Source organism: Aptenodytes patagonicus, chromosome 8 (genome assembly GCF_965638725.1).
Source record: "Aptenodytes patagonicus chromosome 8, bAptPat1.pri.cur, whole genome shotgun sequence".
In the NCBI taxonomy this organism is placed as follows: Eukaryota; Metazoa; Chordata; class Aves; order Sphenisciformes; family Spheniscidae; genus Aptenodytes; species Aptenodytes patagonicus.
The window spans coordinates 15,363,504-15,391,448 of NC_134956.1; the positions used below are offsets into that span (position 1 = coordinate 15,363,504).

The 27,945-nt window shown below is 40.1% G+C and overlaps 1 protein-coding gene across 9 annotated transcripts in view; it reads right to left on the reverse strand.

Annotated features, from left to right (window-relative positions):
- The window catches only part of FHIT (fragile histidine triad diadenosine triphosphatase), a 638,275-nt gene that overhangs the window by 157,919 nt on the left and 452,411 nt on the right, over nucleotides 1–27,945 (reverse strand). The window lies entirely within an intron of this gene.

Below are 27,945 nucleotides of genomic sequence, written 5' to 3' on the forward strand. Positions count from 1 at the left end.
GGACTTGATTCTCATTTCAATTCCCTGCAGACAGGATTTTTTTTCTGACTTACAGTATTGTGTTTGCAGAATAAAGACCTTAAAATCACCTTTAACATCACTTGAACTTTCATGACCAAAGGCTATGAAAATTAAAAACTTATTATTTCAGTATTAAAATGAGTGTTCAAAGGACTATTTGAAGAAAATTACGTTTCATGCCATTGTATTACAGTAATTTTTATTTTTACTGCATCTTGAAGACTGCAGGTATTCAGGAATATTCTCTATACTCCATGAAATGTAACCAGGAGATGCTCTGTAATTAACAGGTTCACACAAAGGTTACATCAACCTGATTTTCAAGAACTGCATGAAATGTTTGAAATAAAGAAGGTTTAATACATGCAAAAGATAATTTATTCTATAAACACAGACAACACATTTACATTCACCAGGTTTATCATAGGAATCACATTTATAATTCTGATTGGAGGGAAAGACAGACATATTCTGGAAGTAAAGAAGTAGGGGCAGGTTTTGATCATTTTTCAGAGTCCACATGAGGACAGACAAGATTGTAATGGATATTTGCTAAAGTGGGAGCAGATCTTTCAAGCAAGCTCCACAGCTAGCAGCTCCCAACAGAACAGGAGAAGACTGGCCCCAGCTGCGGGTGTTAATCTGCTTTGAAAATCTGTCCCTCATTTTTTTTTAGTACAGCATCAGCTATGCCACCACTATTCTCTTTTTCTTTTGTTATAACTTATGGTATTAAAATTTAAGAAAGGAGAAATATGTATTTAGAAAGCAGGTACTTGGAAATAAACCAATCCTGGATGGGGACAAAAAGCCTAGTTTTGTGGGTTTTTAGTTCTAAAATGCTATGCCTCTTGGAAAGCTACTGGGCATAATAAAGCTCCTGTAATTTATTTGTGCCTTCCCAGCACACTGTACAAAGCACCTCCATAAAGGATGCTATTGGATGAAATTAGGGCCCAAGGGAAGAGCTGGAAACTTGCTTGGCAGACCTGATTTCCATACCAGGAATAAAGGAATAGAAAAACTAATTAATTTTACTCATAAAAAGGAAATCCATGTCAACAGTAAAACAGGAAAAAGGACATTCGTTTAATCCAAGTTCATTTTTCAAAAGGAGAGAAGGGAAGCTTTTACCCTTAGGGCATCTGATACTTAAGTAGATAATTATTCTTCTTCTGCAGCACTGCTTTATTATCATGGGTCAACGAACCATTTATAAATGAAGAATTTCCCCTCACTTACCTCTAGCAAAACTGCTGCTTACATTAAGACAAGTTTCCTTTCCTCCTTTAGAATTTTTTCCCCAGCAGTTTCTTGCCCTCTCAGACTCACACAGGCCTCACCAGCAACTGTTTGTTCTCTACCTAGCTCAGGGCCACAGCCACAAGTATGAATTTTTGCATTAATCATGGTTTCTACAACCTTATATTAACACTGTACTACTTGTCATTGTGATGCATTGTGAAAAACATGGGCTAAACGCTGCTTGAGAGAGCTTTTGTTTCCATAGCACATAGCAGAGGGAGAAGAGAGTGCAGTCGAGTGCTGGTTGTGACCGATGCAGGACATCTGTTTTCTCTTCTTAATTCTGTCACTAATCTGCTCTGTCATCTGGGCAAGTTGTCTCTGTACCTCTCTCTCTCCTCTTCCACACTTTATCTGTCTTATCTGCTTAGATAGCATTTGCCAGTTGGTGCAGTGGATGTTTTCTTATTCAGCCGTGAGGCTCTCCGCTCATGTGGGGCCGCGAAGCGCTCCCGCAATATCAAACGATGCACCCATACACCATGTTGTTCTGCAAAAAGGATTTTCACTTCCTCCTTACATTACCAAGACTCATTTACAACTCAAACTAGATTTTAACCATATTTCTGTCTTTGAATGTGATAAATAATTCAAAGGCACAATCACGCACTGGAGCATCTTCACTGAACTTTCCATCATTTCAAAATAATTCTACAAAGAATAATGATAGAAATTCTGAATCAGAGCTAAATTAACATGAGAATGTAATTAGGACAACATTCAAGTTATATTTAACTATGAATATATAAAAAGGCAAATGTTAGAATGAATTAATGGATTTGAGGTCATTAAGAAAACAACCATCCACTGCAACTTTAGATCATAGATTTAACTACAGTTTTTAATGCTAGGATAGTTTTTAACTTTATATCCTGGTCAGATTTTAATCTGGATAAATGCTCTATTCACCTCAAATTCTTCCTAAGTTTAAAATTAGATAAACTGTTCACTGCTTTCTGCAATTACCCACTGCAGACACTGCTGTGAACTACTGACGTGCTTCAGGTGACTGTGTATTAAAGACACAAGTGAAAGTGAGTCTGTACTTATGTCTACATGCAATTACTCCTTAGACAGAAACATCTACTGGCATCTGAGATGCCCTGGGGCATCCAGCTGCCACTCCAGAAGCGCAGGAGTCTTCCATATGCCCTGTGTCATATCTGTCAGCCAGGTGGGAAGCCTGAGTCATGTTAGGGTATCTGAAATGGCAGTAGGTGCCTATGTTTGAGCAACAGCCCCTACCTTTACAGAATGGCTCAGCAGGACAAGGGGCTGATACCCAGCAGATGTGCTTCATGATTTGAAGACAGCATTCTGTCTTCAGAAAGTTTGAACTTTATGTTTTCTTTCTCTAACCACCATAATTAATAATTTCGTGATTTCTTCATTCATTCTAAACTGCTACTGACTGATGAAGTTTCTATTTTTAAGCTTTGATGTGCACAGCTGTTACTTCCTTCGAATTCTCTGAGTCAGTCTACATCATTAGAGTACATGCAATTTAATATGTCAACTTCTCCAATTTAAGGAGTGGAAAACCTTCACACCTTATTATAATCGTGATTGTACATTCCTCTCTCTAGATCTCGCAGGAATCTCTCAGCCGCCTTACTTTTTTTCCTAATACTTAAATACGCATACACAAATCAATATGCATACCCTCACACACACTAAAAGCTGCATTAAAGATTTATTAAACAATTAGGAATGTCAGTATTTTCCAAAGACTACCAGTACATAGTAGACTAAAACTCCAGATATACTAGTGGAAGTGCATAACCATAAAGTAGCAGTAAAGCAACAGTGGATCAGACCCATTACCCTCAAACTGTGCTAAAACCTAAGGATGACCTATGATTTCAACAAAATCACTTGACCTTATATTGGGCACAGCAGACCACTCCCTGCACAACCTTGGGCAGGTTGTTTAATGCACCAAAGCCTGTGAGCCTCCTCCGTAGTTCAAATCAACAGCCTCTGCCTTTCTCTCACTGTTGGTCTATTAAGATTGTAACCTGTTTGGAGAAGCTCAGACTTGTGGCCAAGCAAGCATGGTTCAATAAGTTCCCACACACCAGCAGAGCAAGGATGCTGAAACACATGTGCCAGCTCTCAGCCCTCAACCGTCAAGACTGCACACATTTCTGTAAATCTCTTCCACTTTTTCATTGACTTTTTAGACCATAATAACTGGAGCCCTTTGCGACTGGCATTCAGAGGCATTCACTGCAATGTGGTTCTGCAATGGGCACCTGGACACTGTCAAAGCTATGTTCAATTGTGCCAAGCACAAGTACAAATTCCCATGTACATCTAAGTATTTAAGGATATGCTCACACTGGATGGGTCACTACTGAAAAGTGAGCATTTGTTAACCGCATAATGAGTTTAAGTTGGTCATACAGAGAGGGCTCAGATTCTACAAGAAAAGCAAAACACAAGGCCAACATCTGCATGCTGACCACTTCAAATGCAATTTTCCCTCCGCTAATACGCATAGAGTGGAGGCTGAAATTCAAAGGCACAGTAGCAATTTTTATTTGCTTTATCTGAATTTTGACTTTGAAGCTTAAATTATTTTAATTCTGTATTTAAGGTCTAAGCTAGGCTCCATGTTGCCTTCAATGGGATTCTGATCAACCCCACAAAGTGCCCATTATAAATTTTCACACACAACTATCGAGGTACGCATGTTCTGTAGTTCTGAAATGTTGGAAAAATGGCCTTTGGGAGGTCAAAAAAAAAAGAAAACAAAAAAAAAGAAACCCCAAAGAATTTAAAATTCCTTTTATGTGACAAGCTTTAGAACTAAACACAGCTTTTTCCTGGTTAAGTCCATTAGTTTGCTACATAGAAAACACACTTTCTGTTTCGACTTTTGTTTTATTCCTGAATTTGAACTTCAAACAGAACAATTCAAAGCTTTATAAAGGAAAAAATTAAAGGGTCTCCAGGTACTGACATTCTAACAATAGGAATAAAATTCTTTTTTTTTTCTTTGTCTTTTTGAGGAACCAGTTAAAAACATTAAAATTGACAGGTTTTCTTAATATGTGAGGCTTTAAAAGAACAAAATACAAGGGGAAAAAGGCAGACTATCTAAAAGTGAAAAGGTAATTGCTTCTTTATGAAGCTCCTGGGTTTGACCAATATTGTTAGTTTTCTAAACCATCTGTTACAAAAGGTTTTAACTTAGGAAAATTATTTATTTTCAATGTGTAACATGACCAGGAATCCATAGCTCACATTGTGACAGAAATACTGTTCCTGTTCAGGAGACTTTTTAAAAGATTTTAAAAAGTCTTCCCTCTCACAACAGCACAAGAGTCAAAATCTTGAAAAAAAAAAATTAAAATATATTTTAAAGATGAAAAATGGTAGTTAATAAAATTTCCAAAACTTTTAAAACTCTTGAAATACCTATTTTAGCATTCTAACATTTTTACACAAAAGGCAGTTTAGTTAATAATAAAAAATTTCTTTGATAATTTAAGTTTGGGAAACTCATCAAAACTGACTTTTCCATTAATATTTTGTTTTTGACTAACTGGTTTTCATTTAAAAAAATAAAGTGTTCCAAACTATGGTACCTATGGAGACTTAATATTGCTTCATGTATTTCATAAGCTTGGGTGAATATCTTAAAGCACAATAGCTTCTGCGTCTCCTTCCTGGCTGAAAACACCCCAATCATTTACCAATCAATGCTCAGCAAGAAGTCCTGCCTTGGAGATCAGGGCTTTGCTCATTTTAGGATTAATACAGACTGTAGCACCAGGGATACTGCTACCATGTCTTTCTAACAGCAGGAAGCATCTGAGAGACAGGTAGAGATGGCATCCCCTGAGCGCGAGGCTGCTCAGTGGCCAGTTCAGCCCTCACTGAGGTGGAAAGACCTCAGCTCTGAGGCAGCTCAGAGGCCAGAAGAACCAGCTGCAGAAGACTGCAATAAATGATTATTTCTAACTATCTATCTCATACGCCTGTATGAAAGACCCCTTCTGCCCACCCGTAAGCTAGGTGATGGGAATGAAGAAATAATGCGCTGTGGGGAGCTGGGTGAGGGATTATTATTTTCTTACACTCTGTTTTATATGAATTTGCATCAAGTGCTGCAAGCAGAGAGAATCAGTCAGACGAAGCTTCAGGTATTAAAACTCACCACAACGTTGTCCCCAGAGTCAACTGAAGAGTGTAGGCAGGGGTATTGAATTCATCATTGCATCTAAGCAGAAGCTTTCTTTGTTCAAAAGCTCTAATTGCTAACAGAAAGAAGTCCCATAGCTCAGAAAAAACACAGGAGAATGCATGACTAATAAAATTAATATAACTGAAAAACAACTGCCAGTCATTTATCTTTTTTCTGCCCTTGAACAATTCTTCCCATTTTGAAGACTACGGGAGCAATTTCTCTATGCGAAGAAAACAATAATGGTTCCACAGACACTGCCTATAGGAGGAGTTAAGAAGGAAGCGAAAACAACTGAAATAGCGCACACACGTCCACATACAAGGCATCAAAAAGCCTTTAAAAATGAACCAAATACATATTCTGCTTCATTATGACAACAATACGTCAAGGCATCCATTCAGTCCCCACTAAACGCACTGAATTAGGATGTACATAAAACTGTAGTAATGCAAGAACTGACGTATCCCCCCCAGGACAAATCTTATTCAATAAGATGGAGTGACTCACTTTTGGAAGGAAATCTGTAGAGGCTATTTGGATTAAGAGTGAGCATCTCATAATAGGAAAAGGTGGAGGAGCACTCTTCAGTGGGTTTCACATGTAGAACTGGATTTAAATATATTTTAGAAGGCTGCTTTGGTACAATACAGGAAATAGTACATCATAGAACTTGCTAGCTTGGGAGAAAACTTAGCTGTGAATGATAAAGATGATTAAGAACCAATGAAAATGCAATAAAATTACAATAAAAACTTAAAAATTGCTTCCGACTATTAAAATCACACACAACGCACTTTTTTGATCTTGCTATGCCACATCTTAGCATTAATTAAAAAAGTCATTAAGATAAGACAAATTATATAAACACAGTCTGATCTTGATAAGGCAGCTCAGTACTTGTTTACACTAATACAGAAGACCAGATTTATGCAGTGAAACAGAGAATTAGTGGTTCCAGTGGAACAAAGAGCAATCAGTGTAAATCTTTGACATGGATCTCTCTGCACTATGATAAGTGTTTTAAGACCACACTACAGCTTTTATATAGTGGGGTTTTTTTCTCTACCTGATCTTCTCACCCCACTGAAGCTACTTAAAATAATTCTTCATGTCAATAAAAGGTGCAATAGTTCCAAGAAATGAACAATAAATATTATTTTACTTTTTCTGTAGAAAAAAAAGTCAATACATCTAGTTTAAATATAGATATGGCTTATAGTCCAAATCATGCTAGATCGCACACCAAAGTACAAAGTACTGCTACTCAAAGTACAGTGACTCCACAAGACAGAGGGCCACAGCAGGAAATGTGAGATTCAGAACTGTTCACTTTTCATTTTAAACAAGCCTTTCATATATTTGATATTCCCTTTAAATGCCTTTAGGGTATGTCAAGTAGGTCACTGAAAGCTCAGTTCTTCATAGCGAGTAGTATTTTACTGTAGGATTCATCCTTTTCTGCTAGCTACTGACCTCAGGGGCAGCCTTGGGCAATAGCAGGTGCCTAAGTGGAACCACAGCGAGAATAGCCGTGGGAGAGTTTGTGACTCAGAAACATGCCTCTGATCCAAGTTTCATCTGGTGGAAATTTACTGCAGACCTAAACTCACATTTGTACCGGGAATCATGATCATTCTAGAATCACACTAAACTTCTGATCTTGGAAGGCCCAAAAGCAATAACCAGTGGCCAAGTTGGAAATGTAGGAGTCCCAATATGAAAGGACTTCATCTACAACTGCTATGAAGCTCTAAGATCCTGTAAAGAAATACCACTGTACAACAACCCCTTTCAGCAAAGAACAATGTCCATATTGCTTCAGATGATATATCCTACTTCTAAATAAATGACAAAACTATTCATAATTACATGAAGCTATCTATGCACATATACCAATTATAAATGTACAAGACCACTGAATTAAACAGCCATGCTGGAAGCTGACAGCAGAAACCAAACAACACTTGGGGTGCAACACTCAAAGGGTGGGTTTTTGGCCTAAATATTGGAGCGATGGCATTTGCCATAGAAACTAATATGTCCACGCAAATCAGCTCAGCAGCTACAAGTCTTGTTCAAATGACCTGCACCACCAGAAAACCACACTGAATTCAATTTACCAAACTTAACCCTGCTGGAATTACAACATGTCATTGCAAAGCTTCATTTCAAACAGAGGAAGTAAGCTCATGATCCAGCCTCTCCACCTGAGAATAAGAAACAACTTGTGAGAAAATGCTTCAGCATTGAGTCTTAATTAAAGCTGTGGCAACATCATATTCAAAAAATAATGTGATCATTACGAAGTTATATTCTAGCTCATGATTCAGGAACTATAATGAGGGAATAATTAATTACTAAATATTAGTTATGACAAATTTACTTTCTTGCAATTTATTGGATGCCATAGTCCAAGCATTAAGTTTTATTGGAAACAAGCTTGAACCTGGTAGAAAGACACCATAGAATGTGTTGGGAATTAAGGTTCTGTACAAACCATAAGCATTATTGACGTTGTTGTCTATGGTACTTGAAAGTACAATCTTTTTTTTTCGTTCTGGGCATCTATGGCAGGAGACAGCAATAAAATAAACAGATGAATATTTGGTGAATCTCCCTGGGATTTATCTTGCCTAATTTTGAAGGTAAATTGGTTTGACCAACAGACCAAAGCACTGGATTTGGAACTGTGAAAAGCCAGTGCTTTATGGCAGTGTTGAAGTATCTTGCTGCTTAGGAAGATTAACTCCTCCCATCCTTTTCTGTTTTCTCCAGAATTAAGTTATCTCAAGGAAGGTTCTTTTATACCTTACCAGCTGGAGAAGCTGGTAACAGATCCACATTCTCCAACTACCTATCGATGGCAGATGATCAAGAGCTTTACACATACTCTTTATAACTCTGCACTAAGTTTATGCTGAATAGCACAGAGAAAGACGAGCTTGTGGTAGCACGTGCCAGACCAACAGTGCCTTCATTTTATAACCAGTGAAGCATCAGCTGGAGGAATGCAGTACAAGATCAATTATCAGAGTATCACAGGGGACAATGAATACATTTGGATAATCAAGGTTTCAGGTAATGGGGGTAATTTTGAATGTAATTGATAGATAATGAGGAACATGAATAACAGGGAGTTTTGGAAAAATGAATTTGGATAATTCAGACTGTCTTACACTAAGTGTATTCCTCAAAGAATATTGTAATGTATGCTGGGATTTTCAAAGTTTTTAAGTGGAATAAACCGCCTAATTCCCATTAATTTCTCAGAAGTGGTTTTCTACCTAGTTCTGTTAGGGTGTTCAGAAAACTGCTCCAATTAAAGTCAATGGAGAGCTGTGTTTGTCTTAAGCTGAAAGCTCTCATGGCATATTTTGTACTCTTAGTTACTGAAATTTCTTCTGGAGCAACAAGATGGGCTATGCTGTTCCAGGGAACTATTCCATGAGAGTAGAATGAGCCTAAATTACAAAGGAGAGGAAGAAACTCCCTTGGAAAAAATAAATGCTGTCTACACCTCTTGCAGGAATGGCTTAGCCCTCCATAAGAACATCAGCACCCTTAGGAACAGTCTTAAAACCAAGAGAACCTTCTCTCTGCCTTATGAAAGAGTTGTTCAGCACACTTGCACAGCAGAAAGGCAAATCATAGTACCTTTGCCCTGCAAGATCACATCTTTGCTGCTGCACCTAAAAATAAATCTGCCAGTGTATTTCCATCAGTTCTTTTGAATGCTAAAATTGCAAAGTCCATGATAAAGAACCTAGATGAGTACCTTTACCGCATTGGCTAATACACAGTTGAAGTGGATGTAGCAGAGAGATGACTTTGCAAGTAAAAGAGTTTATGACTGGCTTTGCAAATATTTTTACTTCTTTGCTGTTTAGCAGAACCTACTGAAAACAGTACTGTTGTCATCCCAAGTAGTTCTACATTATTCACCAGTGAAGCCCAGGAGCATGCACATACCCCTCCATGCATTCAGGAGACAGGTGGTGACCCTTAGAAATGTTAATAGTTCAAGGATGAGGACACTGAAATGGTAAACAAGGGAAATGTAACTGGGGGCTATAGAGGTATTTCAAAACCAAGAGGAATATAGCAATAGCCTCCTCTGCAGTTTACTTACCTGGGGATTAAAACAACTAGTGCAGCAAAGCAGGGAATCAGCCTTCACTCAGCTGCAGTAGAGGGAAAGGTGGGGTGGAAATACCAAAGACCCTGTGTAGTGGTTAAGCACAGACTCAGAGGCAGTCCAACATGAAAAGAAATTATTTTAAGCCACTATTCTTTAACTACTTAATTTTGACAACCTATTTCATATCTGCTTTAACACAAAAAGCTTGATATCAACAAGAATGTTCACAGAAAGTGCATGTGTCAGGGGAAAATGCTCCCAAAGATGCATTTTGCCTCACCTGCCAGGGGATTCAGTTTTGAATAAGTTATACTTAAGGGCTGAGAAAATGTAAAACAGATGTAGAGTATATCTTCAACACAAAACTATCCATACGAAGCCCTCCTTTTAATACAAAATAAAGCTCAAGCAGAGATGGTAAAACATAGCTTACAAAGCACCCGAGACAATGAAAGCTATGAAGGAGGAGGGAATCAGAAGAAGGTCTCCCCTCCTGTTTTTCACTGGCATAATAAGCCCTCTTGGATAAGGACAACAGGGCCCTGTGTCATGATTGCCTCCGTAGATGCTGTTCTAATGCTACTATTGTCATTAATGCTCATTGTTCCCAGCTCTGCGCATCATAGCTAGGCATTTCAGCACGCACGGTACATAAATTCATACTCTTATCCAGGACTCCTGCAATATTCAAGAACATGAGAATGAAGAAGACAAACTAGCAGTTTAACTCTGAATAACCTTATTTTGTGTGTGTGTCATCTGAAACCATTACTTTAATGTGATTATCTGTTTTTATTATTTCCTTTCTGTGGACTTAGAATAAAGACACAACTGAGACTTTCTCAGTCACGGTCATTGGCATCATTACAGTCTTTCTACCGTCATCAACAGAGATCTGATCTGTAAATCAAGTTAGACTGTAAGGGCTACAGAAGAGCAAGCACTCTTTATCATGCTATTACATACCCAAGCTAGCACTTCCTCTGGCTCACCGAGAAAAACAGAACAGTTCAGTTCCTTTACATAACCAGAGGAGCTCTTAATACACAGATTATTGACTTAGTGGGGTTTTATCATGTCCCAGTGCACCAGGGGATTCCTTAATCCAGGACTTCTTTACATGATCTATTTTCATGGCTCTTTTTATTGTCACAGTCTGTCATTATAATGATTTGCAAATCCAGAACCAGCGTATGCTTAGCTCCTTAACAGGTGCTCAAGGAGGAGAGGGGGAGAAGGCATTTCTGCCCTCTCATTTGCCCTCTCACACTCCGTAAGTGCTGAACCCCATCACATGTAGCATGACAAACTCCCTGCAGGGCTGAGTGCAGCAGGGAGTTGCGTGGCACAGTGTTGGTTTTCTGCCCACAGGAGTATTTCCACATCAGCCCATCACCTTCACAAAACCAGCAGGATGGAGATTCTCCTTTGGCGCTCTCCACATAAGTCAGCCTTTGTGGAGAGGCATAGAACATGCACACATTCTCGAGGAGCAAAGTCCATCAGACCAGTGTGCAACAGAAACAGGAGTCTCCAAGAGCAAATATGGGTCTCAAAATTGTCTGCTGCACAACATCAGTTACTAGTAAAAGCCACTGATGTTTGATTCCTTTGTTGATACTACTGGAAGTAGCAGAGATGTTCATCCTTAGTACAGGGTCACTGCTGAGAAAAAAATGTTCCAAAGCAAATGGGTGATGTCACATAACTGTCAAGGGGAGACCCTGAATGTCTTGTATTTGTGAGATCAACAAAAAATCAACTGAACAAGGGGTATGAAAAGATGTTTGCAGAGATGAAACCTCCTGTGTCTCCCTCTGTGGGTTTCTGCTCAGTAGGGACCTGCACCTGCTCTTCTCCCTTCCACTCTCTCCTCCAAGTTATTGAGCCCCAGTTGCATAGGCCCAAATAGAAATATCCATATGAACCTCAATACCTGCATGAAGCTCCCTATGAATGCTGTACAGTGTGAGGACAGGGTTCAAGGTTATCAGATGCTTCAGGCTGAGGTCCACCAAGGCAAGCATCTGATTTTATGGCCCTTCAACCCTTACATCCTACCTCACCCTCATTAATAGGTATTTCCCTTGCCACTGTTGGAACCAGTGTGGGAATCTGCAAGACCGCTGTGCACTCCAAATTAATCACAGGCCTAAAAGTCTCACTGGAGCAAGGTCTGAGTAGCTGTTAGCACTTCACAGCACGTCTACATACCCCCAAAGATTTGGGCTGTGATCTCTGGTTTGGACCTCTCAGTGTTACCATAATACAAGCTGATAACAACAATATGTCACTCTGCTTGTTGGTAGTAGACAGTTCCCTGGAGTGAAGAAAAAAATGGTTTAAATCTGACATGTTATCAATGTTAAAAAAGAAAGTAAATTTATGCAAAAAAAAAACCAATAAAGAAAGATGACAGTACCCCAACTGCATCCTGGGTGTGAGGGAGAAAATTGATGTTGAATTTGGTACCACAAACTTTGTTCCAGCAAATAAATTTCTAGATGTCTGTGTTTCTTCCTTAAATTACAAGCACACAGCGTTTCTTGGGGGTTTATGATCACCATCAAAGCCGTCTTGCTGAGAAACATGGATATCTTTCTCTTTTCAAAGGTCACAAAGTAGATATCCCTTATCTAGGGGCTGAAAGAGCAGGAACATTTGGTACTCCTCCAAATGAAAGCATCTCCACTGTCATTTGTTCAGCTTCCTCTTGTTAAGCTGCTGGATGTTGAATCACCCAGCGACCTCCCAACATGTCAGTGATTGCTGTCTATACTGTTATAAAACTCAGTCTTGCAAAAGTGATGTGCATGCTTGTTGCTCTGGAAATTAAACACATGTTCTCTACAGAGTCCCCTTGAATGTGCCTGTCTGCATTTCACATGCAACCCCATGCTGATACTTACCACTGGTGTGAAAAACACTTGTGAATCATTTTTCCTGGGCTTTGCATTACTATCTTAGGCTTCTTATCAGGCCAGTCAGAAACTGGTGGCACAGTCATTCCTGGCTGCATGTCACTGATACAGAATGGAAGACACAAGAGATGCCTATGAGGAAGCAAGCAAACTAACAAACAGCAGTATAACTAAAAAAGGCAGAAAACGCTGCTTTTCAGTTGTTTATAGGAACTTCAAAGTTCTCCTCAGTTAGAAATCATTTTGAGCTACCAGTCTGCCTAAGGATGGCTGTGCTTTTGAAGGTGAAAGTTTGAAGATCAGACCTTGGGTGATAAAAAGAATGTTGGTTCCACTACAGACAAAGTCGATTGCAGAGGAGATAAAATGGTGTCCAAGAACAGGATATATCAGGCTGAGATGTTTTTGCCGTGCAACTAGTCACCAAGAGATAAAAGTGCTTTTATAGGATAGATTTTCAGCAGGAGAGAATTAAGCTTTTTTAAGCCATATTTGCCATCAGAAAGAGAAAGAGTAAGTAAAATTTCCAATTGACTACCACTTTCTTAGGACATTTGATTAGAATGGAGAGTTACTGAATAAAAACCCCAACCTTTTAAAACAAACATAAAAAAAAAAAATCTTAAACCAATAGTGAACAGTTTAAAAAAACCCCTTGCAGCCATGATGCCAGATCCAATTGTATTTGTACTACTAATTTATAAGTGCAAGATAAGCAAAGTTATCAATGGAGATGAGAAGTGAAAGAATTATAAGAGGGAAGGGAAGTTGTTCTATAGGAAAACATACTCAGGATGTCCTTAAAAGAGGAACCAAAAAGCAATTTATTGTTGCTTCAGTCTCTTCTGTTCCAGAAGCAGCTCATCAGACTGTGTATGAAAACAAAGAACTGGCTCATAAAACTTTCAGACAAACTATGTTTAGAAAGCATTAAAAAAAAAAAAATCAGCCTTTTCCTGGAAGAAAGTGATTTGTATGCAAATATACCCCAACATTTGTCACCAAAACTAAAGGATTTTGAAGTGAGAGAAGTTTTTTTGAATATAAAGTTTATCACTGCTTTGATGAAATGAGATGCCAGCTGCGAGGTTGCTGCTGTTTCCTTTAATACCAATTAAAAGGATGAAAAATGGAGCTCTAGCTTGTGCTCACAGGCAGAGCTGACACCACACATGTAGCACAACTTTGACACCTAAACCTTCAGTGGCAGCAGCTAAGACATCAAGGGGCCTACATTTAAAAGTAAAACACTAGACTTACTGGCAACCTCTATGACCTGAAGTATTACAAAATGCATGAAACACTCACATATTACTTATAATAATTTGATGTTTTCCAATGAAAGGAGGAATGGGGAGCCAATGTTTGAATAAAATAAAAAGCACACTCTGCTGCTGAGAAAGAATGGTCAAACTTGTGTTGTTTTACATGTTTTAACCTTTTTTCAGTATGTTCAGAAGAGTGTGTTTGCCCTTGGGCATCTTGGATGGTTTCACCTGACCCTTCTAGCCAGCAAGGACCGAGCGGGAAAGAAGTACCACAGATTGCACCCAGTAGCCATGCCTCCCTCCCCAAGCCCCAGGGAAGGGACAAGACTTCGAGCACACTTTAAAGGTCAACAGGAGCAGACAGAGCTCAAAGCCGTTGGTCCCACTTAGAAATGCCTTGTCAGCAGCTCTCTCTTACAGATCTTAGATTTGGAATGATTCAGTAACCCCTCTGTCCTTTTTAATTACACACTCTGCATTTTCATCTGCACTTACAGAAATCCTGAAATAATGAAATCCTGCAAGGAGGAACTTCCTCCTCTCCCAGTAATTTTGACCTCAACAAGTACTGTAAAATTCAAAAGACTTGCTCCAACTTAGAAAACTATCCACACTTCCAGATGCTATCGCCATTCCTCTGCAGTAGTCAATTGCTAATTGATTTCCTTTAAACTTTTGTAAGCTATAGATATATAGATGTGTACGTGCATTGAAACTCAAAATGTGTTTCCTTGTTCAGAACTCCAATATCAAAACATCTACAATCTCCCCAGGTGTGCTCTAGGACAACCTATAGGACAAAAGTAAATCAGTTTTAACAAAGCAGGAGAGATTACTAGAGTAGTGAACATTTTAAAACATCATTTTTTAAATTCTTTGCTTGCCTTAACTCACATAGCTGCACAACAATTGTGATTTAATGGATGACATTTCTGAGACTGCCACTGATCTATCAAAAAACTCCAAGAACTTACCAACAACCAGAGAACTCTCACTTGAAGGTTTAGCTTACGTGCCTGCACGTACACACCTGCTTCCTCTGTTTTCATTAGATAAAGATTTTCCAGAAATAAGAGTCCCAATAAGTGAAGGCTAAAGTCATTAAACATCATTTTGAATACATCAGAGAGCAAAACGTTCCCACAAATGGCAAGCACAACGCAAAAGAATACATCTGCACATAATGGCAAGTAAAACATTGTGGAAGCAGATGTCAAGAAAATGGTTTGACCTTGATTCAGTTTCCTTAAGCAGAAGGATTTAAAAATGTTTTTCCGAAACATGGCTTAACACTGTTGGACAGGAGGCTGGGCTGAGCAGCTGGGACATTTGCAGCCCCCTTCTCCCACAGCGTATCTGTGATAGCACATCTGGATCACTCACCCTACCTTGTGCATATGCAAGGAAAACACCAACCGTGGCTGGTTGTGCTGCTGACATGTGGGAGGCTGTGCCCAGGGAGCGGAGGCATGGGCAGCCAGCAGCACGCACCAGCTCCACTGCAGGCAGGAGGATGCAGCAAGGCAGGGACACAGCCCTCACCTTGTGTGTTACGCCTTACTGGTGCCCCAGGGCATCCCTCCAGTGCTCAGGAGCCATCTCGCAGCACAAATCATGCCATCGGGAAAACGCAACTGAAAAATATAACATACTACATTACGTATCTTTAACTACAGAAATAGATGCATGCACAGAACAAGCCCCTCTAGAGCTGTCAAACAAGATTTGAAACTCAGTTTCTTTGGCATGAGGCACACAAATCTTCTGCAACAGCTAAAGGAGATCTTGACTGACGGCGGGAGCGGCACACTGATGTTGTTTGTTTTGCACACAAACCCACACAAAGCAGAAACAGTTTTGGGACTTCAGCTTTACAAAACAGTTTTACTATTCAGAAATGCTAACCCTTGAGATGAAAAATAAGTAAAAAAGTTTTCCAAGTTAACAACTTTTTTAGCTAAAAGAATGCTTAAAAAAAACCAACAAAAAAGTAGAGAAGAAAGGACCCTGGGATCCATCCATCCTGCTCCATATAATCCCCACACAGGCTGTGTGCAATAAGGAATATATTATTATTTAATATTTTTGCCTTACATAATTTAGTGCAGCACTGGATTTTGCAAAACCTTTTAACCCCTGCATTTTTTTCACTCTCAATTTGCACAAAAACTGGTGACTTTTCTCTAAGGAAGTAAAGTATATAAGTTAATAAGTTGAGTAGCATTTCATCCTCACATAATAAAAATTCATAAAGAATTCTTTAAAAAACAAACCAGGATAAATCCCAAACAGAAGAAAATCATTAGTGCTAGAGTTTCAACAGAGGGCAACAGAGGTGGCCTCACTTGGAGCACAGCCCCTCACTCAAAAGAAAAATCAAGGGTATCTATTGCCTTTTTTATAAATGCAGTTTGGAAGCCACAAAACAGCAGTTGTAACACCATGTCAGGCAATGTAAATATGCAGGTAGGTGTCCAATTACTTCAGCTTTAAAGATCGGTGCAGTCTATCTCTTTATAAGCAGCCAGGGTGCACACTGGTTTTGATACATACGCTTGATGTATTTACCTTTGAAATCTGGCACTGCTGGTGACTGTTGTTGTTCAACCAAAGTATATATATGCAAAAGCTAGATCATTTTCATCATGCTGTGCAGTGTATAGCTGCGCCTTTCCGGCTAAATATCTATACTGCTGAAGAAAATGCCCTTTTTCTTTTGAAGTAGGAGAGTACAAACCTCAAAGGTTCATTTCTTTGGAATGATAAGGCCCTAATGAGCATAACCAACACACTATTACACCAGCTCCGGAGTTACATGCAAATATATCCAAGGTAGATCTTTGTCAATACATCTCATAGTACAAATCCACATTGCAGAGAATAAAGTTGGTATAAACTATGCTTTCATATATTACTTCATATTGAAAGAAATATAGGTGACCTTATCCAGCATGACTGTTATAATAGTAATAAAATTGAATCTTGGAAGATTACACTTCTGGTCAAAGTAGTAAAATGTGACCTTATGCTATTCAACGTTGACATTTATTATATTAATTCAGACACAAAAACTGCATTAAAATGATGTTAAGTGTCTGGCTTTCAAGCACAACAGCTAAGAAATTTGATCTGCAAGTAAGACTTCTTCACCAACTCTCCATTTTGCATTTCACCATTGCAATGCATACGGTACAAAATCGTTATAGCTGCTCAGAGGATCTCAAATCTGGTAGTTTGGGCTTCTTAAATAAAAATCTGCTTGTATCTCAGCCACAGGGATCATGGCAGGGGTGACACAATGTATTGCATCTACAGTGTTCATACATGGTGGCCTCAATATAAAAACACACCCCCCCACCCCCCCCCGGAATCAGGAGTTCATCTTTGCTCTTCAAGTGGAAATACAAAGGGCTAAATGCAAAACGCTGACCAGCAGACTGGAACAAGAATGAAATTTTTCACAGTCATTTTTAATATCACAGCAGCATGTCCATTTCAAACAGAGAAAAAAAAAAAAATCTAGTCTCAGGTCAGCAAGGAAGATAGAGGATTCTGCAGTCCCACATACTCTGAACTCCCACTGATTTCACTAAAAATACAGGACATACAGAGAGAGCAGCATATCAGAGCAGAGATGTGCACTGCAGATCTCAGAACAGAATGAGGTCTGGAGTTATTTTGGGATATAGCAAAAGTTGAAAAGTAGAGCTATGTGGCATTCTTTATTTTTCTTCTGTAGTTAGTGTTTATTCACAGGCAAATATTGCTATACCAAAAAAAAGATTTTTCAGGATTACAAGACAATTCCTGGTTTAAAAAAATTAAAAATAATAATAATTTTAAAAGACTCCAGAGTTTAAGTGATCTCAGATCAGGCAACAATATGGGGATTTGAGCATTCATTTGGAGCATGGTAATTCTGCACAGAGATCTGTCTCCTGATATGAGTATCCTGACTGTTCTGTGTTGTGTTACATGCTTACAGTGATTTTTAATGAGACATTCAACAGCCATTTCAGTAACAACAAATAGGAGGACATGAACCATTTTTTCCCAGAACAGAACTCTTATTTTCTGGCCAGCCTAAATTTGCAAATATGCCTAATTTTAACAATTCTGAGAATTAAATGAGAACACTAATGCGTCCCACTATGTTGGCAAGTTGCAAAATTCTGTTTTGAATTTCAGACTGAAAGAAAAGAGAAAAATACTGGATTTTTATAATCCGAGTTGCATAATCTGTCAAGAACAGTGATTTGCGTCTGGCAAATGCTGATACACATTTTTAGCAGAGCTAAGCAATATCAGCTCAGTGAAGAGAGAAGAATCTGCGCTGCCTCCCCCCCTGGCCTGTGGTCCAGGCATTGCAAAATTAGGCTTTAAAAAAAAAAAAAAGTGGGTTTGTCATCGGGGGGCAGACAACCATATCTATTTCATTTTAGTAACCTAGAATACAGACTTTGCTTTTTTAGTCTATGACTGACAGAGCTGCAGCTCTCCCACAGTAAGGGTGACATCTCATTTCAACAGCAGCTTCACCCCAAGACATCTTTTGGGTATGCTCACCAGGCATACTCTCTTCCCAGACCCTCCAGCTTTGCTGGAGCATCTCGACAGCACATTTGTGCAGGAGATCTGTTCTTCTGCCTCAGCAGAAGCTGTTCCCCCAGGGATGGGCTGACAGCGCGGTGCTCCGTGTCTACGCAGATCCCTTGATTTGGTTCCCTTCCCCTCTCAGGGGTGCAACTGGGTCAGGCTTTTTTTAAAAAAAAAATCTCTTTTTTGACACATTTCAGCAGGTTTCTCCTAATCCACCCATATTCATGCCTCATCTTCATATAACGTGCTCTTTTAACAATGCGTAATGCACAGCAGGCTCCAACACCTGGATATAAAAGCCCTCATTCTTTGCTCTTTACCTCTTCTCCTACATTATTTGCATCCCACTACGATCCATCTCCTCTTATTTAAGAGGACAGAAATGTGACTAGTAAGGCATGTTATGAACTAGAGTAGTTCACAAAAAATCTGCCAAGCCCTCCATGGCCAAACTGATTATAACTGTACACTCTCCAGCTTGATGAAGCTAAATGGAGACATACAAACTGTCTTTGAAAATAGAAAAACATGCAAGTGAAAAATGTTCATATGGAGAAATATGCATAGAGCATTGAGGCTTCAGGAGCAGCAGTTTATAGACCCAGTTACTACTACATGCATTTTAAATTTGAATGCCTCCTCAGTATTCATGAAGTGTACCACAGTTCAATAGTTGTTTTCATGAGTTGTGCCTTCATTAGGTGAACAACATTAAACACCTGGGATACTGCTCAAACTAGTCCTAAGGGGCAAATTTTCATGACAAATGAGCTGAGATAAATTTTACAACTGAAAAAAAAAAATCTCAATTTTGCGATGGTAAATTTACTACTTGTTTCAAAGAAATAAAATAAAGCAACAAAGACACAAAGTTAATATTAATATTACATCTACAAAATCCCCACAGAAAAGCTTTCAGTTGGCTGTGCAAACAAGAACACTTTCAAATACCGGAAGGAGAGTAAATATATATTGACACATATGCTTCCCCCCCCCCCCTTTCAGGTTAATGGGGTTAATTCCCCACTATCTTTGGAAATTTCTGTATGTTCATTACCAGGGTGACTTCTTATGCCTTTACGGCTAACAGTATCTTACAGATTTTGTTTAAATCTGGTTTTTTTTTTTCCTAAGGCTTGTAGCATGCTTGTTTCGGTTCTTATTTGGATAATGTTCCATTGGAGATGTTACCAAATGTACATTTTTATTGGCCCCTTCCCTCATTGGGAGCCTTCCTTGTTCAGCGCTGAGCGAGAAGTGACTCAGTGCATGCACAACCCTCTGGCTCAGAGTCAGCCACAGGTGTTTTCCCACCCAAAAGCTTTGGGAAGGCACAGAGACAGCTAATTTCAAGGAAGTCCTCTTGCCCTGCAGGCCTGCCATGACTTTTCACAGCTCTGGCCATCCCCACTGCACACATGGGAAAGGTTGATTCCCCTCCAGGTACTGCTATCAGGACAGAGAAACATTTTGTATATGGGGTTTTCTTCTCTCCATTCACAGCTGGCCCTGTCCAAATGGGTGTTAACCTTGACAGCTTACTGAACTGTAAAAAGACTTAAAATAATTCAGACTGGAGGTCTGACAGCTCAGGACTTGATATCAGTCTGATATCAATGACTGTCATACAATCTGGCTGAGTCAGGGCCAGTCTTTTTCAGCTGGCTCCATACAATCTAGGCAGCATGGCAATCTCAGTCCCATGCCCTGCAGAGAAATATTGACATCGTCACCTACACTGTGAGCTGACACTCATGCCAGAAGCAATAAGGACACAGAGACAGACTTTCACCTCCACTTTGTTCAGACACCAAGGTTATGGAGAAGACATGGTGGAGAGGAAGAAGGGCAGGGAGGACCAGCCTGCTACTCCTAATGCTGCCAGAATCATATGCAGGAAGATTCAGTTTGCAGTCCTTGCTCCTGGCATCTTCTCCCAAGCACTACAACAGTTGCAAATAGGGAAAAGCAGCTGTATTTTGAGATAATTCTAATAACAATTACTATTTCCATAAACCTTTATTCTAGCTTCTTAAATCACAGTTGCCTCCTCCTTCAATGACACCATCGCAGTAAGATAATACTGTTTAGTTGAGTAATATGTATACATGCACAAACACCCCTAGTGCGGTAGAAGCTCTCAAGACCTTTTCTTCTCTGCCTCTTTTTACTGTCTTTCTGGTTTATTATACCCTAAACAACCCCTCCCTCAGGAGACCTTCCAGCTCTCTTCCAAGCAGCCAGTGAGCCTTTCATACTTAATAAAACATAAAAATTAAAGCAATAAATATTAGAAATAACCACCTTACTCGATTAGCTACTCCATAGTGGATTGTAACCCTTTGAATGTGGTCAGCTAATCCCATTAGCTGGTCAAGCAATTTTCTCTACTGCTTCTAGGAGTACAGAGCTCACTAGAAAATACATTTAGAACCATGCTCACCCTTTAGATTAGATAAAGCTGCCTATACAACTCCAAAGTGTTTCCCTAAGGTTTAAGACCTATATAGTAATCCCTGTATTTTTCACAATTCAGTGGGTATGGACTGCTCCTAAAAATTACTACAGGCTTGGTTTCACTTAAAGGTTAGACCCTCCTCCAAAGTACCAATTATTGTGGAATTACAGGCCAAGGGAGCAAGGACTTTCTTTAAAGATTACTAAAATGAACTTTTTCCTCATAGTGACAACGAAATCCCCCAAATTTGATTTATTAGCACATTCAAGGAAGGCTTGAACAGGAGCAGGCTGGCTCCTCTGGATTGCATTTCAATGACTGCTGGCCTTTGCTGAGCAGGAGCTTGCAAACTCTTGACTCAAATCTCCCGTGTGCTGGTCCCCATTCATGAGGACTCTGTGGTTTATTGCTGTAAGCTCATGCTTCAAGCCCTCCTTGGGAGAACAGGGGAAATGAGGGAGGACAGTCGGAGCCTGCCTCCTGCACCCAAACGTCTCCATCCCACCAGGGAACCTCTGGGAACATAATATCCCCCTTCCCTTCTCACCGCTTGAGACCACTTCCCTGTCGAAGTTGGTTAACAGGTTCAAAGCATGGGCAGGCTCCAAGGGATGCTTGGATCTGAATCCAATTTTTCCCTTGGTTTGAAGGTGGACAAGATGGTTCATTATCAGCATCAGTTATTTTTTTGTCTGCACTTTAAAATACCAATCCCCTCAGGCCCCAAAAGCAAAATTAGAGGCAAGGTGCTAGGTCTGCACAGATAAAGTAAGAAATAGTCCCTGCTCAAAACCATGCAGAGCAGGCAGGGGACAGGAACACGGAAGGAGAAGAAATAAAACATATGTTCAAAACAGAGATGTACAGCACAAGCATATAAACGTCCTTTCCTAAGGAAACTGTGCTAAAAATCTCTCATAATCTAACTCAGCAAAACAGGCTGCAGATGACTGAAAAACCCATTAGTGCTTGCAATGTAAACCCTATCCATGTGGACTCGTTTTAAGAGTGCAAGAAAGCAAATCAGTACCAAAGTTTAGCTATTTACATCAGATAATAATGCCAAAAACGTTATGTCACTCTGTATTACATGTCTAACCAAAGGATGCTAGAAGAGCAGAAGGAAGATATTAGAAATCAGTAACTAGAAAGGCAAATTATTTTAAAACACTGACATCTTGAAGTGTGTTTCCATGAAAGGTTCATAAATTGGCTGGTATTAAAGCTGAGTTTAGCTCAGAATATTCTTCATAGGTGAATTATTCAAACAACATGAGGCTACTGAGAAAATGTTCTCTGAGCTGAACCCTAATTATAACACTGCAAAACATACCACTTCACTAATAGAGCACGTCTTTCAGTGACGACTGTTCTGAAAAATGCTACTTTTTGTAATATGTGTGAATTCTCGACATGTTCCAAGAAGCAGCAGAGTAATAGTAAATATTTGTTGGCACAGCTTCAGCACACGGATCACATACTCCGAGATTTTGAGGGCTCTGAGTCAAAAAAATGCTTGGTGAATGCTTAAGTTTGAGTAGTTACACATCAGCTGCCTTCTTTCCCCACAGTTGCTCCCCACAATGCCCCTGCATGACAGCACAACCCAGTAGATTAGACAGGCTCTGCTCCAGCTAAATCAAAAGCAGGTAGTGCTGCGAATCTGGGAATCTCTGCAGAACACTGTCTGCCCTAAACCAGGGATGTAAGGGCCTTATTTTCATAAATGAAACATTTTCAAAAGTGATACACAAGTGAGGACTTAAGCAGAAAAAGGGCAGACTGCAGAAAATAAGCCACATCACAGGTATGCAGAAAAATCAACTGTAACATTTGCCCAAGAAAGGAGATAAACAGGGCTTTGATGGGTAGGTTCTTAAATAATCCCCATGGAGACCTTTAATAGGAAATGCATTTAGAAACACATTTTTCTACTTTGAATAACAAGGCCTAAGTTTTTATAAAGTCGGGCACGCCGAGCAGAGCACACACAGAGGAAAGCACACAGGCACGGATCACAGGCACTCGCTCACACCCAGTGTGAGCTCGATGGGAAGCAGACAACAGCGCAGCTCCCTGAGCACACAGGGCCCTGTGTGGCCGCACGTACCTGCGGCATGGGAGCGGAGAGGGGTGCTTGCCCTGAACACCTACCCAAATTGAGCCATGCAATGTCACACTGATGTGGCTAAGCGGTCCCATGGCCGCGCTGATTGGTGTCACAGCTGTGGCTCTAACCCACCTTGGGCACTGCCACAGGAAGCTCTGAGCATTACCAAGGCCGTAGAGGTCTATCTCTAAAGGCTGCTGCTGGCTATGTGCATCCCTGTGCTATTGCTTAGCCGTCCCCAAGTCCAGACTGGTTCACTGCTGCTGTGTGTAATTTGGGGGAGTCTGGGGAGCCAAAGCACCATAGCCTGGAGTCATGTTGTTTTCAAACTTCAACCTTTGTCACCTCTGGCCCTCAAAGAGCCAAGCTGAGCTTTGGCACGACTGAGGATCTCAATCACGAAGGATCACTTGGTATCGGAAATGCTGGACACTGAAAGAACTGAGTCCATAAGCAGGATGATACGAGTAGATTCATCTCACTGCAGACACACCTTTTATCTATTTAGTGGCATTTGACATGTTAAGGGAGCCAACATGCGTGGAAGAGAGAATGCATTTCAGTTGGTGACATTTTCACTACAATACTCAGAGTTAAAAATGCATAAGCAGTAACTTTCCATCTTTCAAAAGCATGAGGCAGGAAGCAACACTTGCCTGGCAAAGTCTAAGAATGCTATTAAATGTGCCGGAGGCCAGACTCTGTCCTTTTTTATGATCCATTTGCATAAGTAGGACATTTTCACATAAGTCTACATGGCTCTAGGGCAGCATAACTTGTCACCTTTCTACCTGACTGCTACCTGGATTGCCTGACTACCAAGCATCAAGGGCTGACTAAACATGTTTTTTAGAAAACGTTTATACCCTGACCCATACAATATTTGCTCATTATTTGGATTTCTATAACATACAAACAGCAAGTAATTACAATCTCATATGGCTGGAATGACTGCTGGGGGTAAGAAGCTACCACACATCAGCTGATTCGCAGTAGCTGTACAAGCACACACTATCCTCCCTCAAGTGAATACAAGGGGCTTAGCTTGTGCTCAAGGAAAGAAAATTACTGTTTAGCAATGAGGTCTGGAAACCCCCCCCCACACTGATGCGGACACCCCTCCCTCCATAAGTGGGGTCACTGAGTCTCCATCTTGCCACGGACTTGCCTTTGATTTGCAAACCCATGAACCACCCCCTCCTCCTCGCTCTTTTCCAACACAGAAGTAGAGATCATTTGCTATCCTACAACAGCAGTTCATACTTGCAGCTCCCCACTGATGCAAGAAATGCAGCTCACGTGAGACTGGCAGAAAGCCGAGGACAAAAGGAATTAAAACATCACTCCATAGTGCCATCTTGTAAGACTCCGACCCATTCAGAGAGGCTGTGAAGTTTGTTACAAAAGGCTAGCAGTCAGAAGTTCCCAAGAGCCTGCCACGCCAGAGGCCGTGCATCCACCCAGCATGGCCCAATGCTGCTCATAAGAGTGGCCAGGGCTTTCCTGGTTTGGCTGCCAGTGCTCCATCTGCATTAGCTCCTACTTCCCAGGGGCTTCTGTGTTTATAGAATAAACACTTACCAGTCCAGTATCCTGTGTTACACAGTGCACTCAGTTAACTTTTATCTGCATATTTAGCTCTCTACAGACGACTTGTGTAAGAGACTTTCAAAGAACCTTCTTTGAAGTGGCATGAGGTAGGAACCAGCCACAGGCACACTTGCTCCTGCTCTCCGTGGGAGGAAAGGAGGAGGGCAGGCAAATACCCTTGGTGTCGCTACTCTTTCTGCTATTCTAATGAATGCTCCTCACGGCTGCCTTTCTGAAGGAAAGCCTGCAGTTTCTTTACATAATGACTTCAGAATAAGCTGCACGGGGATCAGAACAGAGAGAAAATTATAACTTGCAAGTACAGTTCCCCGTCAAAGGCTTCTTAGTTACTTCTTTATTTGGATCATACTCGCCATGTTTCTGATGATACAAACACATAAACATGTACAGTGCCTTTACCATGACTAGCAGTTACTCTGGCGTAAAGCTGCGTGTGCGTGGGCAGGCATTTGAAATAGCCAGGTGCCTAACTGTGTTTAGAATAAAAACAGGTTTCCTTGCCATTTCTCTAGGGTCCCAATAGTTAATCCTAAAACCTGTTCACCTGTCAGTGAATTTTAGACACTACTTGAAAGCAATCCACAACTTCAGGAGCAGGCAAACTATCTTTTACATCTTCTTTAGACATCCCTGTTGAGTAATATTCTTTAGGAATTGTTATGGGCATCTAAGGATTTGGGCAATGTAGATTCTTTTCAGATAATGTTGTTCTTGCAGTCAGTGAGATGGTCAAGAGCTACTGCAAGTCTTGCCTAGTAGCACTTGGAATGGCAAACCTATTTCTATTAGTAAGGGCAGGGGAAGGAACTGAGAGCAGTTGTTTAAAAATGTAGTAACCAGCCCAGGCAGCTTCCTGCAGACAAAAGTTCTCAAGACACTAAACAAGAAATTTCTTCTGTTCTTGAATCCAAGAGATGCTGTGGGGTGAGCCAAGGGAAAATTCTCTCTGGGCCTTAAATATGATAGCATGAGAGTCAAACTCCCCCACTCATTTCTTGCTATACCTTGGGCTCACTTTAGCCATCTAAATATTAGGGTAGTTTAAATGTGTTTAAATCTAGTTTAAACCTGTCCTCAGGGGAAAGAGAAAGACTCCTCTAGGGTGCAGTTTTCCTGTCCTATGGCAGCTGTCTCAGGTAACCAGGATAAATTGCCTCCTGGAATTACCTGCTTCTTTTCAGCCTAGATGACTGCCAGAGACCAGGGCTGACCCATGTGAAATAAAGGGCTGGGTAACTATGAGGTGTGTGTGTGCATGGGGGTGATACAGTTAGGTTTCCAGCAAGCACAGAACGAAGATTTCAGCTTACCCCAGGAAATGCATGGTTATGAGGGCACTCTGCCTGGTTCCTGGCTTTATCACTAGGACTGCTTTCTGGTCAAGGAAGGAAAGGCTGCCTCTGGCTTTTAAAGACCCACAGATCCAGACCTGACAGACTCCAGGCGAATGGCAAAGCTATCAATTCCTGTCTTCTGCAAACTGTAGTGGGGCAAAAGAGGAAAGCAGACAGCAAAAAAGATGGCAGTGTCAGGAACTTGTGCTGAGTTATAGTCTAGTTTATCAGGACAGCAGCCAGGTAGACAGTGTGAGATACAGAGGCAGCACCAATTCTGGGAGTAGGTCCTAATTTCTAACACTTAGATTAGGTATTGTGTCCAGGTGCTCAGTGTTAGCAAGCCATCCTCTCTGTTACTTGCCTCACCCTGTTCTGTATCATCTGCAAAGCTGAATAGTAACAGTCTAGTGCTTTCATCCTGACCACTGATAAAAATACTAAAAGTGACAAGTGATATCAAGTTGAAGGATACATGGAAATCTTACACCAGTATTATCAGCTTTACGAGCACAACTTGGAATCAAATTGAAGAAGTCCACCCGGCTAGTCTCATAAGAACCATTTGCTGCAAACTTACAGTGATAAGCATTACCTTCTTTTCATTTCTTCAGCATTATTAATTAAATCTTACATCAATTGCCCTGTTATTTTGTCATAAAAGTCAAACTTACAGTCTTTAAATAGCGCCACATTAGATTTGCTCGTCTTCTGGAAATCGCACAGGCTTCTGAGTCTTATTAATAGTCAACATTAACGGTCAACTCTTAAAAAGTTCAAGAATGTAAGGTACATGTTAAATATAATAATTGAAAACAAACAAAAAATATCATGGCTGGCTTTTGCTTGAATACCAAATTATTTTGCAACATTTTAATTTCCTAACTTACCATTCCTGTTCAGTCATTTTCATGCAGAAGTGGACTAATAACACTAATAGGCTTTCTTTCTGTCCCTATCCTTTCCACATCACATTTCTAAAAGTCTTAGCTTCTGATTTACACCAAAGTATTGAGCACTTGGGGCATCATTTAAAGTTTCATGAAACTTTGAAACAGGTTGTGATTTTTTTCCTAATTATTTTGTCACAGACCATAATTTTAAATTTAGAAAATAATTAAACTTGAAACCCCCAAAATGTTTAAGCTACAAAGTTGCCATAGATGCCTAGCTACATTTTGAATCACTAGGATATAAAGCTTAGTGGAGAGAGAGAGCGCACAAGCACCAGCAAGCAAGCAAAATGGTAGATATATTTGTAGGAACCACGTGTATGTCTAGATTGATAAATATATCTGCCTGCATAGGCATTCATCTAACAAAAAGAAAGTGAGATAAAATGTGCAAAGAGAAACAGTAATTGTAAATAACAGTCTCTGTTGCTCTCGCTTCTTTCTAAAATTAGTCAATTTGATTTCTGAGGTCTTGATCTACATTTTCTATTGCAGACTATTTATTCCAAACACAGGAAGCCAAAGTGTCTACAGAACTTCAGTCTATTATTAACCTTGGGACTGGCAGCTTATTAAAAGTCATAGGTTGAGTATTCCAATTATCAGCCAAGGAGATGGAAAGAAACAAATTAAACATTGTGGCAAACAACAAGGGTCTTGTGGCCCACCGCATGCAGTAAAATCTTGTTTTGTCTAGTGTCTATTATTTTGGAATGGAGTTCTCAGAGGGCTGGAGATTGGGGATATTGTGCTCTTATTCAGAGATTCTTGTATGTTTGTCTCTGTTATGTAAATCCCTGCACTCATCAGGGATGAGAGCTATTAATAGAGATCACAAGGACTCAGAAAATTGCATATTTCTCTTCCTGTACTACTTTAGACTTTGATCCTGTAAACACTCATGCACATTAAAAAGACCCACAAACTTGCAGTACTTAAAAGTGCAAGTGTCCATGCCAAAATGCATGCTGTATTTCCTACCTTACTTCTCACCTGCTCACAAAGGTAGTTTTTCATTTCAAACATTAGACT